Consider the following 20,057-nt stretch of genomic DNA (forward strand, 5'->3'; position numbering starts at 1 on the left):
ACCACGTGATCGATGTCCTAGCTACATCCGTCGTTTTCAGTCGCAGGTGCTGTCTATGTCTTATTTAGCGGATCAGGTCTAGCTGTGGCAGCAGAAGATTGTTTTGGCGTCCACGAAGTTGGCTAGCCCCAGAAAGAGCACTGTCGGTTATGAGTAGGGATCTAAGTCAAGGCATGTACCAGCACGGAGCGAGAACGCCAACATCTGGAACAGAAATGGGTTGAACACCGGACAGCAATGAATGTTGTGGCACGATTGACTCCCCTGTATCGAAGGGAAGGCAGGAATATCTCTCGGGCTCTAATCACCTTCGAGCACGAGGTTAACCTATCTACTGGGAATATGCAACTGTCCATTTAAGTATTGGAAATGCTAAGTTCTGAAGGGACGAGCTCGGAAACTATGCCTTCACATCGAGGAGAGGGTACAGCTAGAGACAGTATGGACAAGCTTATGTTCTCGTGACCCACTTCAGGTACCTATAATGACACATTAACACTTGCATGGCAACTAGTTTCCTCGAAGGATTTGCCTATATTCGAACGCAATATTTGTCATAATTATGATTACAAATATCGGTAAACAGAAACCATAAAACGATTACACATATTAGCCCAGCGCTTCCCATAACAGACGATAATGTTTAGTAAACCTCTCTAAAATAGACCACGAAAGCGTTTTACTTTAGGAAAAACATTCCCGTAACTGAGGTTACAAAACACCCCTGCGTAGTTGATGCAGATATCCATCCTCCCTCCCAAACTTTCTACATTGCGTAGGCAATCGAAAACCATCCATTCGAGAGAAGACTGGGCAAACGTTGCGACCTTATATATATATATTTATAGGCAGGGGGATGAATCACGAAAGGGTAGGGCATAAGCGTGAAGGATTTGACACACGGTAGAAAAACTGTAAACTTTAATCCGACGTTTCTGCCGGGGTCTGGCCCTTGTCAACGAACATTCCTTGACAAAGGTCCGACCCCGGCCGAAACGTCGGATGAAAGTTTACCGTTCTTCTACCGTGGGTCGTCTCCTTTACGTTTATATATATATATATATATATATATATATATATATATATATATATATATATATATATATATATATTGTCACGGTATTGGCGAAGGTCAGTCCCGGAGGTCAATAATTGCGCCATATTCACGAAGAAAATCTACGCCCAGATATAGGTCACGTGAGCAGCTTTTCAGAACGAGGCAGCTTACCACAAATGTCAACTCTTGAATTTGAACCGTGGCCGTGCACATGCCTAGAGGAGTAACCAGATGACCACCCGCAGTGCGAACGTGTGTGCCAGCCCACGGAGTCAAAACCTTCTTGAGAATCGCGGCAAACTGGCTGCTCAAAATAGAATAATCAGCGCCAGTATCCAACAAAGCTCGAACATGGCGACAATCCAGTATTACTGGTATGTCCAACGAAAGCTTCTCGCGAATATCAGGCTTCTGAGTGTTTGAGTGCTCTGCGTCGGTGTACGCGGTATGCTTCACCTGCAATTCGTCGTTGTTGCAGGCGCGTTGTTGCGGTGTCCTTTCCACCGCCAATTCGTCGTCGTTGCTGGGGCGTTGTCGCGTTATCTGTTCCACCGGCAATTCGTCGTTGTTGCGGGTGCGTCGTGGTGGCGTCGAGGTAGCGTTATAATCGGCAACCGCGGACTTTTCCAATGTCGATGCGTAGTCTTTCCGCCTCCGCGTCGATGGGGGGTCTCCCGCGCAGCGATGTCCAGCGACCCTACCCCCGAAGGTCGCTGGTTTCAGTTTTCCTGCTGGGGCTGGCCAATCGGCGCTGCGCTGCCCATGAGGATCTAGCAGCAGATAGCGAAGAGCGAGCCCTGGGCGACGGTGATCGAGATTGCCGCAGACGAGATGGAACACTACGGCGCTGGTCATTCACGAAATCTTCAACGGCTCGGGGCCGTTCGCCGTAGCGAGGCCGCGGAGAATCGGCGGAAAAACCTTCGAGGCCCAGTCGACGGTAGGGACAACGCCGATAGGCATGACTCGGTTCGCCGCAGGGAAAGCATAAAGGCCGTCGGTCGGGGGTACGTCACTCGTCTGCTTTTCGTCTAGACGGTCGGGAATCCGTTACGTACTGGATCACGGGGGCCGGTGTTGTCGGTGCAGCTACGTTAGCAGGAATGAGGGTCGGCGATCGGGTTGGAGAGAATTGTAGCACCTCGGCGTATGTGGGGCGCTGACACTCAGGTAGCGTAAGAGGAGGAGCAGGGTGAGGTTCACCGCTTGGAAACGGAGGCCGGAGCGCTTGCTACACTTCGTCGCGGACAACGCTCGCAATGGAGGTAGAAGCTGGTTGAGGTGCGCCATAGAGTAGTCTGAGTTCGTCGCGCACAATCGAACGTACGAGCTCCCGTAATGCCGATGCGTCCATGCCATGCGATGGTAACTCGGCAGAGACGGAGGTGGCGTGGACGGTACGATTCTGTGCCGAAGCTCGCTGCTGAAGCAAAAAGCTGCTCTTTGACGCCAAGCATGAGGTAGCTCAGCTTTTTGTTCTCGAACATTGTTGGGTCTGCCCGCTTGAAGAGCCGTGTCATGTCTTCGATATATGCCGCGACGGTTTCGTTAGGTATTTGAACCCGAGATTGGAGAGCGCGTTCGGCCCGTTCGCGGCGATCTGAGCTACCATAAGTAGCCGCAAGATGACGCTTGAAGTCTCTCCAGGAAGACAGCTGGTCTTCATGGTTCTCGAACCATGTCCGAGTGCCATCCTCAAGGCTGAAGTAGACGTTGCGAAGCCGGGCGGCGTCATCCCAGAGGTTGAAGGTAGCTACCCTTTTGTAGTGCTACAACCAGTCGTCGATGTCTTCATAGGTGTCCCCGTGAAAGGTCTTTGGGACGCGGGGGTTCTGAAACGTCACGTAAGTAGGGGCCGCTTAAGGCATTGCGACGACGTCGTGGCTGCCGGTAGTCATGGCCGGTGGGGAAAACTCAGGTGGTAGGCCTCGTTGCCTGCGGCTGGTGCGGTGAACAGGCGTTTCCTCGAATATATGACCAGCACTCCTGCTTAGCGGAGGGGTACGGGACATCAGACCTGACCTCCACCAGATGTGTCACGGTATTGGCGACTGGCGCTAGGTTAACAGAGCCGGTACAGCTGGAATTACATGGTCCAAGGTTTAGGAACCTCCTGCGAGTCCGGAGCCGATTCACTTCGTCTTTTGTTCCAAGCGCCACTTCCGCGTCTTTCGCTCCGAGCGCCCCCTGGAAATATGCTCACAAGGATGGCAAATCATATTTTTCAGTGTGCCTCGGTAGCGGTGACGAAACAGCGTAACGAAGAGCGATCATCCAACTATGCTTTCCCGACCACAGAGATCACCTCCTTAGACGCCACATTTATTTTCGAGATTGCTACGTATGCATTGCCTATAGCTTGAAATGTATATTCGAGTTCCTAACTTGGAATGTTCTCTGCATTCGCACCAAAACTTTGCAGCCCCCTAATTTTGGGTATAATACCTAATAACGCTTATAAGGCATTGTAGGGTGCGAAGAGAGTATGACCGATATCCGCGAAGGGTAACAAATTAGATTCCACGGTAAAGAAAGCGTCGCAGGGAGAGGCAGAAAATTAGATTAGCGGATGAGGTTAAGAAGTTCCAAGGAGTCAAGTGGCCAAGTAGATGCTGCTAGTACAAGACAGGTTTAGTAGGAACAGTATGGAAGAGGTTATCACTGTGGACTCGGTATCATTTTTCTGATGATGATTATGATGATTAAGGCTCACGGGATGGGAGATCGCGTGGCGATCCATCAGCGGAAGAATCTGAGGGCATGCCTTATACAACACAAAGACCGGCGGCGAAGAAGGCAAGCTCTCGAGCTCTGGGCGGTGGCGGGCCTAACAAAGCGGCTGACTCAAGCGCAGGGCAGGAGCAGAGAGACGTGACGACATGTCCGTAGTCACCAATTTGTGACGTACAAAAACAAGACAGAATACTGCATCTCGTATCCACAAAATATATAAATGACTTGTCCCGATGTTTCAAGTGAGAGCGGTGAAGTGAACTGCTGGCGTTCGGTCCTGCAGACGCAGCATCTCATCTCGCGCTCGACCAGTGCACGCTGGAGTCTGTCGTCGTCACCATACGGCCACTAAGAAGCGTAGAGGAGCGCTATAACTCTCGCTACCAGGACTAGAATTCAATATGTACCCGGCATGCCAAAACTAAAATTGAAATAAGCTTCACAATGTGGACTAAGGCTGGTACTGCGCACAATGTGGAAGAAATAGACCAGATGGAATGATGGAAAACTTTTGTAGAAAAGCCGGGAATGAATGCAACTTAATACTGATAAGGCTCAATTGAAATGGTAGTGGCACTGTTAATATGATGAGAGTCAGTATGTTGAACATAAAGTATGCTTTCACCACAGAGGTTTACTTTTGGGAATCGAGAATGTGTTGTGAAAAAAAAAGAAGGTAATAGAATTACTGGACAGAAAAGCGCTCAGATCACCAAATCACGCTAAATCTATTAAGAGAAACGATGGCACAAATGTAGGCAATAGTGAAACTGGCAGAATCCAAAGGGATTATAGGGGTAACGTATAACGTGAAACGTAACATGAACAGGATCGTGTAAGTGGCAAATAATAACGGCAAACTATACACTTAAGCCGAAATAACGGATACAAAAAGTAAGACATAAGCGCAATATTACTTGCTTGGGAAACTACTTGACGCATGTTCGTTTGATAAGATATAGCGCCAAAATGGACGACACTCATAAACAGACAGGACAGGCACAACTTGCAACTGCTTATTCACCGCAGAAGAAAGTGAAAATAGGGCATAGAAAACCAGATAGAAGGAACCGATATCATGCACGTGAACGGTACAAATCAAAACTACACAGAAAATCTAAGCACGCAAGTATCTACCTAAACACTTACTCTACCTGGCAATATAAGGCGTGCTTACACAATCACTACTTTGCTAATTGATATAGAATGCCTCCATCAGTCACCGGGCTATCTTATCCCTAGTCCTTTTTAAGATTTTTGTCTTCTTCAGCTTTGCTTTCACAAGTTCCCTTTTTCCAACGCAGGCTTTACAGTGGTGTGGTAGATGGTATCCAGTCCCATTCTTCAAATCGCGTTTAAACTCAGATAGGCGATCAGGCTGGCCGATGTACACCTTCTCGCATGTCAAAGGTATCTGATAGACTATGCCGACAGCACACTTCAAGAACCGATCTGCATGCCTTTTTTCACGCTACGTTTTCTTGATCTTAGTGGAGTCCCTTTAACAAAACAAGTAAGCTAGTTTTTCGGCGTGGAAAACATCACAGGCATTTTTCACTTTTGACAACGTGCTTACAAATTATGCGCTACCTTATGGGCATAACGGATTACGACTGGCCCAATTTTCTGTTTTATAGCCTCGTCCTGAGTACTATCCTTAAAACTATTTTTCCTCAACTTCTTCATTAAGGCTTCAGCGACTGCAGTCATCATCGAAGTTGGATACCTGGCCCTTTCCGTCTTCTGAATCTGTGCCTGAAAGCTTCCTTGTACTTTATGGCAGCGTGATGTTTTCAGTGAAGCGTCAAGTGACCTTTGTGCGATCGCATGCTTAACAGTTTTCGCATGGGAAGAACCATACGGTAATAATTCCGTCTACGCGCGAGGAAAATACATCCAGCAAACGCTTTGCTCAGTGAGAGTTATGTTCATGTCTAAAAGCTGTTGTCTTGGGCAAGTTCATGAGCGAATTCCAAAGTGTTTCCTATTAGATTAAAACAAGCGACATCTTCTTCCGCTATCTGTGGATAGAGAGAGGCGCTCTATTTTCTTAAAATAATTTAAAAAAATCATCTACATATTGCCGCGAAACTTTACAAACTGTATTTGTTGTTTTTTAACAGCATGCGGGCTTATCACTGTCGTCCTGGCACGCGTATCAATTCTGTATCTCGTGCTTGTTCAGGCCCGTTGTCGCGATACGATGCGTTATTATTTTCTTTGTCGCGAACGATGCGCCGAGATCTGTGTCGAAGATTCCGATCACTTGCGTATGTTTCTACAATGTTCCAGGTTGTGCTAGTAGCAGTTTGCGACGTTATCTAGATTGTTTTGAGGAGCCTTTAAATTGAGCGTTGACAAATGTGACGGGCATTCTTTGTTCGACGATCGACGAGCACGTTTATTGCTATCGCCGCCGCCGAGTTGCTTAGTTCTTTTGCGGGCGCATGTCAGCAAAATAAAGGGTTCATTTCAGTGCCATCAAGCCTGTGTCTTCTTTGGGTGTATACGGCCTTGTCACCACTACGTGACATCCGGTAGAGGTGCTGCCTTTGATCCTTCAAGCGAAGACCCCAGCCTTGTTCCTGTTACCCTGGAGGACCAGCCAACAGGCCACCGAACCAGTCGTCGGCTTCAAGGGCTCCAACCTGAATACGGTTTGCTGCCGGACCCCATTCAATCTCCGAAGGCATCGACGCTGACAATGGCCCAGCCAAAAGCACTGGTTGTTTTCGTCCAACCTCGTGAGCCCACCTGCTTCCATGGACGAACGGACGAAGATGCGGAAGACTGCATGGACCTTTTCGACCGTGAGGCAGCATTCAACGGCTGGAACGACACTGCAAAACTCATGTAAGTCTACTTTGTTCTTTTAGGATATTCCCGAGTTTGGTTAGAAAATCACGAGACTTCTTTAAAAGATTGGGAGAAATTCAAAGCAGAGTTTTTGATGGCCTTTGCAAGTTCTGTCCGAAAGAAAAGAGCTCAAGCCCTCCTCCAATCAAGACTTCAACTCCCAAACAAGCCCGTCCTGGTATACGTAGAGGAGATGAAGCGCCTGTTTCGCCGCGCCTACCCTAACATGACCGAATGTAAGAGAGATATTTTTAACGCGTTGCAGTAAAGAGTCGCTTTTTGCAGGACTTGTCCGGAACCGACTGAAAACTGTGGACAAATTTGAAAGTGAAGCATTGCCCACCGAGAAGACGTTGGACACTAGAATTCGCCACTACGAGCGACCACTCCAACCAGACTACTCAAGCCACTACCCCAGCTTATCTGCGAGCGGAGACTACCTTCGCGACTTCATCCGGGAAATCGTTCTAGAAAAGCTCTGCTGATTGCTACCATCATCGCAACAAGCCCAGGTGGCGACGCTCGCGGACGTCGTCCGTGAAGACGTCCAGCAGGCGCTGGGCTTCCTCAAGCGACGGCTGCAACTGTTCCAGCAAAAGAGGCAACAGATATGAACTACGCTGCTGCATTACGTCGCCCTGCCCCGACGTGATCTTTTTCCAAGCCCTGTTCCTGAAAGCCGCCCCTTGCCCCCGCCCGCCAAGCCTACGAACGACCCCAAGCCCCAGAAAGGGCGACGCCTGGAGGACAGCAAACAACCGGTCATTATACTTCCACTGCGGTGAGGCCGGCCGCATTCAGCGCCACTGCCCCTACCGACGAATTGGTCTCCTCGGATTTGGACGCTCCGCGACCACGCCCAGGTGAACGACCGTAAAAACTCGACAACTATCTGCGTAGCGGTGAGATTGCGCCATCAAGCAGTCGGTTCAGGTCCCCATCGTCGTAAAGGGCCCGCTTTGCGTCGCCAGGCCGTAACCACAATGAGAGTGTGCGCGGAAGGTCCCCAAGCCCGCACAATGGAATCTAAATAGAGCAACCTTTGGAGGAGAGCTTGCTTCACGGCAAAAACACGCATCCTCCATCGCCGACGATGAGTGACGACGATGCAGCTATTAAACGCCGATCCACAAGACGACAACATCGACAAGATCATGACCAGACTTCAAGTTGACATCGCCGCCCGGCGACATTACGACGGTGTGCCCAGTCTGCGACCTCAGCACAAGACGAGGCAGAGATCGAACACCGAAGCCAACGTGCAATACTTGGATGCGAACAAGCGACTTTGAGGTTGCTGTCGACGGACGCACGCTACCGCCCTAGTGGGCACCAGTGCCGACAACTGTGTCATCAGGGGAGCTTTCGCCATCCAGCTCAAGAAAGTGACGACCACTTGGGACGGAACGCTAATCCGCACCTTATTACGCCGTCGGGACGATGCACCGTAAGGGTTACAGTTAATGGACGTACCTACTCTACCAGCCTCGTCGTCCTAAGCACTGTTCCCGCGATGTGATTCTGGGCATGAATTTCCTGAACGAACACCGAGCGATCATCGACCTCCGATCCAAACTCATCAAGCTCTCGATCGACAAAGCCACACCTGCTACGAGAACTTCGACGCATCACGTCACTCTCAGTGTCCTCGATGGGGAATTGACCGTACCGCCCTGCTCAAGCATCATAGTCTCTGTGGTTACAACTGACGTCGAAATCACTGAAGGGGTTGTCGAAGGGAACACTCCGTTGTTATTGGATAGAGGACTTGGCACCGCAAGAGGCATCGCCCGTTTCTGTCATGGACAAGCTGATGTGCTCGTCACGAACTTCGTCGACGAATACCGTCACCTGAACAAGGGCATAACGATTGCTTTCCTTGACGAGCTAGCGGACACCCAAAATGTCTTCACCCTCCCCAGACAACTTGAAGACGATGCACCCAACCGAGCCAAGCAGCCCAATTTCGACATTAACCCAGCGCTCCCCCGAGACAGAGAAGACTGCAATCGCACTCTTGAAAACTACAGCGAGTGCTTTTCTTCGGCATCGAAGGTGCGGCAAACTCCGCTGGCAAAGCATCGCAACATCATGGACGAAAGCACTCGATCGCTGCATCAAAGCCCCTATCGTGTATCGCCACGAGAACGCCAGGCCATACGCGATAAAGTTGAGGAAATGCTGCGCGATGACGTAATCCAGCCATCCAACAGCCCCTGGGTGGCACCAGTCGTTTTGGTGAAGAAGAAAGACGGCACACTTCGCTTCTGCGTCGATTACCGCCACTTTAATAGCATAACCAAGAAGGATGCTTACCCACTTCCCTGCATCGACGACACACTGGACCGGCTCTGCAATGCAAGGTACTTCTCATCGGTGGACCTGAAGAGCGGATATTGGAAAATTGAGGTCTACGAAAGAGATCGCGAGAAGACCGCACTCATCACACCGGATGGCCTTTTCGAGTTCAAGGTGACGCCAATTGGCCTCGGCTCCGCACCAGCGACGTTTCAACGAGTAATGGACACTGTGCTGGCGGCCGTGAAGTGGCAGATTTGTCTGGTATACTTGGATGATGTCGTTGTATTCTCATCAAACTTTGAAGACCACCTGAAACGGCTGCAGACAGTGTTGGGAACAATCAAATCATCGGGACTCAAGTCAAAACTAGAGAAGTGCCACTTTGCCTAAGAGGAACTGCGGTTCCTAGGTCACATGGTTAGCAAGGATGGTGTTCGGCAAGACCAGGAGAAAACAGCTGCAATCGCACATTTTCCCCCGCCTGCTGACAAGAAAGCCGTGCGCAGGTTCCTTGGGCTGCGCGCTTATTACCGACGATTTGTCAGGGACTTTCCGCGCATCGCCGAGCTGTTGACACTGCTCACAAAGGCTGACGTACCTTTTAAATGGGAAGCGCCGCAAGAAGAAGCCTTCGACGAACTAAAGCGCCGTCTGCAGTGCCCTGCGGTACTTGGCCACTTTGATGAAAACTCCGAGACCGAAATTCATATTAACGCGGGCAGTGTGGGCCTAGGAGCCGTTCTCGTCCAGAAGAGTGCCGGACAGAGTAAGTAATCGCCTGTGGTAGCAGGTCCCTCACAAAAGCCGAAGTCAATTACTCAAAAACCGAGAAGGAGTGCCTCGCGATCATCTGGGCCACTTCTAAGTTTCGTCCATACCTCTACGGTCGACCATTCAAGGTGGTAACGACCACCACGCGCTCTGCTGGCTGGCTAATTTGAAAGACCCCTCCGGCCGCCTTGCCCGATGGAGCGTATGTCTTCAAGAATTCGTCATCACAGACGTCTACATGTCAGGCCGCAAGCACTCCGATGCAGACTGTTTGTCACGAGCCCCCGTTGATGCGCCGGCGAAAGAATACTACGAAGAGGCCTTTTTGGGACCGGTAAGCGCCAGCAGTTTCGCACAACAGCGATCAGATCCTGAGCTTAAAGCGCTAGCCGATTACTTAGAAGAAAACGCCACTTCCCCTCCTGCGTTCAAGCGACATTTATCACCGTCCATGTTAAGCAATGGCCTCCTCGTTAAGAACTTCGCATCTAACACGCAGATTTTTGTTGTGCCTAAAAACCTCCGGCAGGAAATTCTGAAGGCGTTGCACGATGAGCCCACAGCAAGGCATCTCGGGTTTTCACGCACTTTGCATCGAATCCAGAAAAAGTACTAGTGGCCGCGATTGCCTGCTGAAGTTGCCCACTACGTGAAGACGTGTCGTGAGTGCCAACGATGCAAGACGCCGCCGATCACAGCAGCAGGACTACTAAACCCGATTCCGCCCCCAGACATGCCATTTCCGCAAATTGTGATGGATCTGCTCGGACCTTTTCCAGCTTCGTCTATGGGTAACAAGTGAATCATCGTCAACAAGGCAAACACGGGGGCCAGTTGGTTGATCATACCGGGGAATACTGCGCTACTTGATAGGCAGAGACAAGTGAAAGACGACACACGACCGAAGCGCAAACTTACAACAGTTTTTTTTTTATCGACAAAACACGTACATATATACATATAGCATTCTCGTCAAATCACAAACACATCATTCATGTGTTTGATCACGCACGTTATCACTTCGACCACAACTCCGCATCTGCACAGCTATCATATCTAGCTCCTCTTTTGTGAGAGCCACAGATGATGTACTAACACACGTATCTTTTTCTGCTGACTCAATTAAGAAGGCTTCTACGATTTCTTTTCAATTCTTTCCTTTTGTTTGCCTACAATTTCAGTCCTGTGGAATAATGGTTTGCAGCCAGTTTCGCATCGCAAGCTATGTTGCGCAAGATTTCCAGGGTGGCTGATTTTCCCACAGTCATTATGATGTTCCAGGAGCCTCTTATTAACACATCTTCCCGTTTGTCCGATATATTGTTTCCCGCAAGAAATCGGGATCTTGTAAATGATTTCATCCTGACAAGGTATGAGCCTTTTTTTGATGTGCAATTTCACATTCCTTTCTCTTGCCACGCTTGTCATGCTCATTTACTGTGTTACAGAGGCTAATCAACTTTTTTGGCGCCCTAAATATCACCTTCACATTATGTTCGTTTGCTAAATTCTTTAATCCATGTGACACTTTGTGTATATACGGAATTACAACACGTCGCTCTCTATTGCCCTCTTTTCTCTGCACCTGCGTTTTCTTCGTTATGTTTTTCAGCAGCTGTTCTGCCACAGACGAAATGACACTATCTGGAAAACCACTGGCTTTCAGCCGGGTTATTTGCATGCCGATGCTTTCTGTAATTTTGTGATCGCACGACTTCTTAATGCTCTGCAACATGCACGAGTGGGCAACGCTCCTTTTAACAAGCTTGGACTGGCTCGAATCGAATCTCATGAGGCTTTTTTCGTTTTTGGTATGATACCACCAGCATGTGTGCATGGGTGTTTCCTGTATTTGTAGATCAAGGAACCTTATCATCCCTTTATCAGGTACTTCTTAGGTAAAGTCAAGCCCATTGATCTTGCCCTTGAAAAGCGCGACCATAATACCGCGTCGACCGTACCAGATCTTTCTGTACTAAAACAAAGCAAAACATTATCTGAGTAAAAAGAGTTTCAGTCACTGACCAAGTCAATATGAAAAAAGAAGACGTTTCGGAACCCCTACGGGTTCCTTGATCACAATGAGGCGGACAAGGCGAGGGAATGGAAATTTAAAGGCGAAGCTGGTGACGTAATGATTGTGAATAAATTAATGGCATGTTTCCTGTTGTGCGATTCATGATTCCGGTTGTCGTCTGGATGAAAGACGACTCAAGCAGCAGCCGCGTTGTCAGATTCTTTTCTTTAGCTAAGATTGTAGCATCATCCCAGGCAATTTGGTGTCCCGTCTTGTGCGCGTGTTCTGCCATTGCACTTGAAGCAATCTTATTGTTCCGGAGGGGTTCCGAAACGTCTTCTTTTTTCATACTGACTTGGTCAGTGACTGAAACTCTTTTTACTCAACTACCATGCCTGACCAGACGAACGTTCGTCGAACCTTTGACTACTAAAACATTATCTACGTATCGAAAGCATGCCACAACATCGCTGCTATCCAGTTCAAGTTTTAAGCTGCGGTCTCCCTTTGCCATGTATAGGTTCGAAAGGACAGGAGCCAGGCACGACCCGATACAAATGCCTCCTCGCTATGCGTATATTTTCCCTTCGTACAACACATACAGGGATCTTAGATGCACCCACAGTAGTTCAAGGAAGCCGCTGACGCTCGTCCCGCACTCGTTCTGAAACTTCGTAGGTTCGTAGCTGTCAATACATTCTTCAACTGCTGATATCGCGCCGTCTTGAGGAATTGAATAGAACATGTCTTTCACGTCTACTGACATGCACGTCACAGGTTGGTCTTTCCTCAGAAAGCTGATGACTTCTTCGGAGCCTTGCACCATATATGGGTCATTACAACTCAACTTAGACAGTTGCACCTGCTGGTATTTAGCTACATTACTTTGTCACGTATTCCTGTCTTCCACAATCATCCTGAAATGGTTTCCTTCTTTGTGCGTCTTAACAGAAAAGAATGGCCGCAGTGCGAGCTCCTTACTTCCTTTCACACTTCCCAAAAGCTTTTTCAACCTTATTCGGGCACATGTTTTTGCTGCTTGCAGTCTCATTTTATTCAAGCCTTTTTCATTTACTCCCGGTTCATCGAAATTCTTTCGAATGGCTTCAATGGCTTTTCTTTCGTGGTCTACCCGTTTCATTACTACAAAATGCCCAGTCTTGTCCGAAATGTGTAGCATAAGTGCGCGGTCTATCATGAAGTCTAAGGTTGTCTTGATTACGTAGTCGTTCTTTTTTGTTTTGGGTAGATTTCTCACGCAGTTAACGCCTTCCGAAGCGCAGGCAGATTTTTGTGGCACAGGAACACAACTAGCAATAGTGTGGACCATCCCTAAAAGTTCCACAGTTGTGGCACGAACCGAAACTGCAAACTTAGGACCTTTGTCTAAAGTGGACTGTACCTTGCTTGGTAGAGAGCTCCCAGACAGGTTGATGTGTCCCTTGTTTTCACTTGGTCGTTGCTGCTCTCGTGGTAATGAAGGAAACGTCATCTGCCACTTCACTTCCCTTAGGGATTCCGCGAGGTCGAAGAAGTATCGCACCATCACTCTTTTTCCTTCTTTATCGAGGGCCTCCGCACATGTCGCTTCGATATGAAGACGATATAATGCAATGAGCCTCCAGTTTTCAGCACGGACAATATTGCAGTCTCCGAGCCGTCTTCTCTCTAGGCGCCATGGCTCCCAGCAGTGCCTTAGGCGTGGCGCTCGTAAGGCCGTGATTCAAGGCATACGTCAACGTGCGGGTTCGGGCCCTTTCCTCCGCAATACAGTTCACCAGGTAGTACACGCGATGTAAAGGTTGAAGGTGAGGAACATATATGCCCGTTGCGCTTGAAATAGTAGCCAACAACGCAAACACGGGGGCAAGTTGGTTGATCATACTGGGGAATACTGCGCTACTTGATAGACAGAGACAAGTGAAAGACGACACACGAATGAAGCGCAAACTTACAACTGTTTATTTTTATCAACAAAACACGTACATATATACATATAACATTCTCGTCAAATCAAAAACACATCATTCATGCGTGTGATCACGCACGTTATCACTTCGACCACAACTCCGCATCTGCACAGCTATCATATCTAACTATTCAACTACTGAGAAGGAATGCCTCGCCATTATTTGGGCTGCTGCAAAATTTCGCCCCTACCTTTATGGTCACCCATTTAAAGTGGTAACTGACCACCATCCCTTGTGTTGGCTGGCCAACCTGCGTGACCCATGCGACCGCCTGGCGCGATGGAGCCTTCGCCTACAGGAGTTTGACCTCACTATAGTCTATAAGTCCGGACATAAGCATGAAGATTCTGACGCGCTCTCTCGTGCGCCCGTCGAGCTCGCTTCACCACACACGGGTGACTCTGTTGTTGCTTCAGATATGTCTCATCAGCAGCGTGCTGATCCAGAGTTACGAGCCCTGATCGATTATTTAGAAGGTCAGCCAGCCACAATACCTAAGTGCTTTTCTCGGAGCCTCTCAACTTTCTGCCTGAGAAGAGGTGTACTCTATAAGCACAGCTCTAGATCTGAGTCGAGAACTTACCTCCTCGTGGTACCCGCAGCTCTGAGAGAGGAAATCCTTTCCGCGTGCCACGATGAACCAACTTCTGGCCACTTGGGCTGTACTCGCACACTTGCTAGAACACGAAAGACATTCTACTGGCCCAACCTTGCCACTGTTGTTAAGCGCTATGTTAAGAGCTGTCGGCAATGTCAGCGTCCAAAGCTTCCGCAATCAAAGCCTGCAGGCCTCCTCGTGCCCATAATACCACCACGCGCACCGTTTGATCAAGTTGGCATGGCCCTTCTCGGTCTTTTCCCTCGATCCTCCGGGGGCAACCGCTGGATAATCATCGCCACAGACTACCTGACTCGATATGCCGAGACCAAAGCGTTACCTAGTGGTACAGCATCTGAAGTTGCCCATTTCTTTGTACACCAGATCATGCTGCGGCACAGTGCTCCGACCTGTATTATTACTGACCGAGGGACTGCCTTTACTTCACAAATGATGGACGAAGTTTTTCATCTCAGCGGTATGGCGCATCGAAAAGCTACTGCTTACCATCCGCAGACCAACGGGTGGACGGAAAGGCTTAATAAGACCATTGCGGACATGCTGGCGATGTATGTCGACGCCCAGCACAAGACTTGGGATGCTATCCTACCATATGTGACATTCGCGTACAATACGGCAGTCCAAGAGACGACACGCTTCACGCCGTTTCGCCTAGTTTGCGGCATTGAGGTTCGGACGATGCTGGACGCAATGCTCCCTTGCGAAACAGATACTGAGCTTTCTACCGACGCCGAGCACTTTGCCCAAGATGCTGAGCAAGCACGCCAACTAGCACGCGTCCACATCGCCCAGCAACAGAACAAGGATTCACGCCGGTACAACCTCCGCCACAAACAAGCTTCCTACAACACCGGGGACCAGGTGTGGGTGTGGACTCCTGTTCGACGCCGTGGCCTAACAGAAAAGCTGATTTGTCGTTACTTCGGACCATATAAAATCTTGCGGCGCCTCAGCGACGTTAACTATGAGGTGCTCCCACATGGCCCAGAGCAGAGAGGTCGTCGGCTACCTCGTCCAGAGACAGTTCATGTCCTACGCATGAAGCCGTATTTTACGCGGCAACTGAAAGACGGCATCTGCAAACTTTTTTTTTTCGTTTGCATTGGTCCACCTGTGCGCACGTGTGCCGTGTGCGTCACGCTTAAGGAGGGAGGAATGCCAGGGGGCGCTCGGGATCGGAGCGAACGACGTTGAAGTGGCGCTCGGAGAAAAAGGACGAAGTGAATCTGCTCCGGACTCGCAGGACGTACCTAAAGCTTGGACCGTGTAATTCCACCTGCACCGGCTCCGATAACCTAGCCCTAGTCGCCAATACCGTGACAATATATATATATATATATATATATATATATATATATATATATATATATATATATGTGTGTGTGTGCGCGCGCGTATCTGAATCAGTCGAGGGAAAGAAAGAAGGACACACAAAAAGGCGACAAGCCGGCCACATGCCGTCATCCTATGAATTCCAGCTCTTTTCTTAATAGCGCTACAGCTGGCCTGCTGACACATTGCTCTCCCGGCCATGCCATTTTAGCCGTTTCCTTGATTTCTCTCGTCAAGTGGTTGCGGTGCCGATATAAACTCAGTTTTATTCAGCAAGGGATGGCAGGGTGGCTTTACTTCGCCTTTATTGGAATGGGCCGCCAGATGCCATTTTTTGTTAATATTGCACAATTTATGGTGTGCTCTTAGAGCGTCGTGGTTACCACATGAAAGTGGAATTTTGTAGACAACCCCCTTCTGCTAGGGCACGTAGTGATTTGTGTTGTTACGCGATGAGGAAGACGAAGTGTTTCTCTTGTCACGCGGAAGGGACAAGGTGATGACGAAGAAGTGGGACTGGTTCCGTGTTGCTGCTTGCTGCTATGTCACTTGAGGCTGTTGTAAATACACTGTAAATAGATCGCGTTTCCATGTAACATCTTGGTGGAGGTGCGGCCGTTGATCCCGGCATCAGCCTCCGCACGACGGAACACCGCAGCGGCCGCCTGCTTTCCTGCCCAACGATGCCTCAGGATACCGTCCCCACACCAACGGGGGCCTTGCCATCGGTCATACTCGCCCACCCGCGCGATCCTGGCAGTTTCACTGGTACCGGCACTACGGACGTGGACGAATGGATACGCAAGTACAAACCTGTGAGCACCTATAAACGCTGGGACCCGGCCCTCATGCTAGCGAATGTTGTTTTTTTACCTCGAGGGCACTGCGGTAGCCTGGTACGAGACTCATGAAGACCAGCTGACCAGTTGGGATACTTAAAAAGAGAAGCTCCCCGAACTCTTTGCAAAGCCCTTTGGTCGAGAGCTTACTGCACAGCGAACCCTATAGACCTGCCTCCAGACAGCTACCGAATCATACATAGCCTACATCCAGGACGTCCTCGCCCTTAAGTAGATCCCAACATGTCGGAGTCCGCCGTAGTTGGCCATGCCGTGAAGGGCATCGCTGACGATGCATTCAGTCTGCTTGTGTGGGAAGACTGCAACACAGTTGACGCCATCATCAATCATCAAAGAATGCCGCCGTGTTGAAGACGCCAGACGTAGTCGCATAGCCCATTCATTTGACCGCCTTCCAAACTGCTCCAACTTCGTGTTAAGATTTGCCGTCCCAACACCAGCCAACGTCGACCCAAAATGTAACCCGTATCGTCCGCCGCGAACTTGAGGCCATCACTCCCGCTACCTTGCCGCCACATTTGAGCGACGGTCACCACTCGGACGTTCCCCTAATTCAGGCCGTTGTCCGCCAAGAGCTCGCCACCTTGGGACTAAACTCCGTTGCTGCTTTCAGCCCGCCCCCTGTCGCCGAAGTTCGCGCAGTTTAACCTGGTCTACCTCCTTATGACACTGACGTTCGCACAGATTATCCTGGCCGGCTTGCTTATAACCCCGACGTTCGCAACCTTTACTCTGGCCGACCTGCTTATGCTGCCCTGCGTCGACGTAATTCAGACGAATGGCGCACATCCGATAACCGACCTATTTGTTTTGTTTGTTCTGCGTTGGCCATATCGCCCGTCATTGCCGAAATCGTTGGTTCCAGCCATAAAGGTCGCGCCTTCCGCCCTCATCTATCTACGATCACCGCTCTCGTCCATTCTCACCTCGTCACGACCTTTCAAGCACAGCCGCTGATACCGAGTCTTCACGCCTCAACCGATCACCCTCCCCCCACCGCCGTCAGTCCCGTTCACCCCAACGCCGTCGCTTTTCATCTTCCAGTCCTTATGGCCACTCCCCGACGGAAAACTAGGCGCTGCAGCGTCTAGAGGTGATGCTGCAGTAGAGACCACGATCTCAAATCCTCGTCTAGCTCTTCGGACGCTCACCGCTAATTTGCTCACCGTGCTCGTGGATGGCACAACTGTTGAAGCCCTCATTGACACCGGTGCGCAAGTTTCTGTCATGAGCCCAGAACTCCGCTCTCGCTTGCGAAAAGTGCTGACCCCTGCCTCTATACAGGTTGTGCGTGTTGCAGATGGAGCAACGTCAAAGGTCATTGGCTTGTGCTCTGCCCGCGTAACGATTTCTGGCCGCCATACTACTGTCCTCTTCACAATTCTGCAGCATTGTCCTCACGACATCATTCTTGGCCGCGACGTTCCTTCTGACCATGCAGCTATAATAGATTATGCTACAAGCGTCGTTGAAGCTGACCTCCCCTCTCTTTTACCACTGTGCCACCCCGGCGGGGCAGATGAGCCACCTCCGCTGCTTCTGATTTATTTTTTTTAACTGATTTATTTATAGGAAGGGAAAGGCGTGGTAACTGTCTCACTTGTTTTTCTGTGGACACCGCAACCGCGCCGTAAGGGAAGGGAGGAAGATGGGAGTGAAAGTGGAAAGAGAGAAAGAGTGGCCGTAGTGGAGGGCTGCGGAGTAATTTCGACCACCTGGTGATCTTTAACGTGCGCTGACATCGCACAGCACACGACGCCTCTTCGATGTCAGCGCACGTTCAAGATCCCCAGGTGGTCATGCGGTCAGAGGAGAGAAAGTAGAGAAGAAAGAAAAAGAAGCGGGAGAAAAAGACGCGCGCTGCAACAGCGGTCGTCCACCACCCAAGCGGTGGCGGGTGCACTGATGGCCTACAACAGGTAATAATTCGGTGGCAGGCTAACTCGCGCAGCAAGCGGCGTTGACCTACAGTCCCAGCTCCGTAGGCCCAGGAACAACACCCTTCACCACCTCCTCCCGAGGGAAGGAGGAAGGTTACTCCGTAACCCTCCATTGCCAGCACCCCTTCTCTCTTTACTCTTTCAGTCCAACCTTCCTCCATCCCTCGTTTATTTTTGCAGAGTGCAAAAACAAGTGAGACAGTTACCGCGCCTTTCCCTTCCTATAAAACGTGCACTGACATTGCACAGCACACAGACGCCTCTCCGTTTCGCCCCCATTGAAACGCAGCCGCCGACGTTCGGGTTCGAACCCGCATACTTCTGTACAGTAGGCGATCATCATAATCACTTCGCCACCGCGGCGGGGCAGTTCAGAATCTTTACTGGAGATATGCGAAAGCCTGAGCGTTGATGTGGCACACAGTACCTCGACCTATCAACGCCAGGGCTCGTGCCGCACAGTGAAATTTTTCTTTCCATGGCACGCGTTCGTTGCATGGCGGCATGGCGTTGTTCTTCATCGCGTCCCCCATCTTGCCATAGGGGGGGGGGGGGGCACGAACGCTAGACAACACATCTCACGGAATAGCGCGGACAGATCTCGCGAGTACATCTCACTCGTGCGAGATATAATTCCATTAGCCAATCAAGGCTTTCGCCTTAAATTTCCAAACGACTCTTCATAAGACAGTACACTGTGTTTATTCGAATTTCATTTTGGCTGCTTTCTCACGCATACTGCTATGCGTTGTTACAACCTCACTTAATGCCGTTTCTTCATTGTGGATTTTAATGTCATAAGCAAGTGTACTGGGCTCTTCGCCACATCAAGTTTTTGCGACAACTCTGAAGCAAGGAATTCTTTCATGTTATTGCTGGATATGTAAACGAAATAACACTAGTTCACCTCTATAAACAGCAACACAATATGGCTAAACTTCAGACTCGATGTGGCATATTGGTCGAATGTATTGTAAAGCCAAATGAGCGCACAGGAAAGGAACTGCGGTAGTGGCGCGACACGCGAAGCACGTTCGCTTGACTGCCTTCTCCGCCTCACGCAGTCCTCGCGACATTTATGAGTAAATACAGCCGTCTCAAGTGCAATTTTATGAGATGAACTTTGGCTCAATGGGATGCCTTTGATCCACTGGCCCTTTGCCGTCGCGTGCGGATGGAATCCAGATGTCAAATCAAATGAGCAGATATTAATTCCATTTGCTAGGTAGCGCCGTTAAAAGATCCGCCCACTGAGCGGAAAACCAGAAAACGCGGCACTGCTCACTGATGAATGGAATATCAGTGTCTAAGAAAATGAAGCCTTCGGGAGACGAGTGCTGATTTTAGAAATTGTACCTCTTTTCATGCTCAACTAGCCTCCTTTCATTGGATAAATGCATGCGCTTTGAGAATTAGGCTGACATGAAGACCACACGAGTCATTTGCTAAACAAATGACCAAATACTACTGCTATGTTTTGGCTAAAACTAAGTGCTAGCTTTGGAGCACATTCGTGGTAAACGAGCGCAAAAAGACAAAAGCTGCAGAAACGACCACACGACGCAAGCGTTCACACGGATTTGGATTGGAAAACATTTATT

Source organism: Amblyomma maculatum, chromosome 5 (genome assembly GCF_055883805.1).
Source record: "Amblyomma maculatum isolate TAMU_Amacu chromosome 5, ASM5588380v1, whole genome shotgun sequence".
Classification (NCBI taxonomy): domain Eukaryota; kingdom Metazoa; phylum Arthropoda; class Arachnida; order Ixodida; family Ixodidae; genus Amblyomma; species Amblyomma maculatum.